The following is a 1,122-nucleotide window of genomic DNA, read 5'->3' on the forward strand; positions in this document are numbered from 1 at the left end:
ATTGTGGTGGCCACTGGGCTGTGGTTGGCAGCTCCTGTCATAGTCTGTAGGTGCCTTAAGAAGCAAGGGAGCTGGTCCTGGTCCTGGTCCCACTCCTCCTGTTGTCCCAAAAGAGGTTCTTTCACTTGGTCTGCAAGAGGCCAATCCATGCATGGAGTGGAGGGATTTGATTTATTTATGGTTTTGCACAGAAAGAGGGCTGGGTGGCAAATCCACAAAGCCATCACAACTACCAAAACTTTTCAGTATTTTAGGCATTAGGCATTAATGTTCCTTGGTTACAAATTCCCTAGTTCTCTTATGAATTACCGTTCTATCTTCTGTTGGTCAATGACATCCTCACTTCCCATGCTCATTAGTCTGCATGCTCAGGCTATCTGTTCTTTTGGGTGAGTTTCTTGGGTCAGTGGTCACAATCTGCCCCTGCCAGAATTACCTTCTACCCAGTCAGAGCTTTATTGAGCACAGTTGCTGCCTTGGCTTTATGAGCTTCTTCCTTATCTGGGGGGTTCTGCCAAATGTCATAAAATCTTTGAATATGTTGGGTTGGAAAGGACCCACTAGGATCATTGAGTCCAACTCCTAGCCCTGTACAGGAGCATCCCCAAGAGTCACACCATGAGTCTGACAGTGTTGAACAAATGCTCCTTGAGCTCTGTCAGGCTTGGTGCTGTCACCACTGCCATGAGGAGCCCATTCCAGAGCCCCACCACCCTCTGGGTGAGGAACCTCTTCCTGATCTCAACCTAAACCTCGCTGACTCAGCCTCAGGCCAACCTTGCAGCACATAAATTCTGTATCCTTTGAGTCCACTATCAGCGCTACATCCTTTTATTAACCTCCCCTAGGCCTCAGGTCACTGAAGCACATCCAGCCCTAAAGCTTAACAAGGCAATTCTACCTACCAGTGATTCGCCTTTGTAACACCTGGGTGTCACTTACACCTTGCTCGTTAGCTGATGTTCCACGACTTAAATCACCCTTATTGTTGCTTAATCGTACAGAGATGGAGAAAACATCGTTTCTTTAAGTAAATCTGTACATAATTCCACATTTTGCAGCACGCCCCGGCCGGGCCGAGCCCGCCCCGCGCCCCTCACACGGCTCTAAGATGGCGGCCGG

At 48.8% G+C, this 1,122-nt stretch overlaps 1 protein-coding gene across 2 annotated transcripts in view; it reads left to right on the forward strand.

The window, feature by feature from the left end:
• RUFY1 (RUN and FYVE domain containing 1) overlaps positions 1–1,122 on the forward strand; it is a 14,867-nt gene that overhangs the window by 2,995 nt on the left and 10,750 nt on the right. The gene's annotated exons all lie outside the window — the stretch shown is intronic.

The sequence above is a fragment of the Geospiza fortis genome, unplaced genomic scaffold (genome assembly GCF_000277835.1).
Source record: "Geospiza fortis unplaced genomic scaffold, GeoFor_1.0 scaffold55, whole genome shotgun sequence".
NCBI lineage: Eukaryota > Metazoa > Chordata > Aves > Passeriformes > Thraupidae > Geospiza > Geospiza fortis.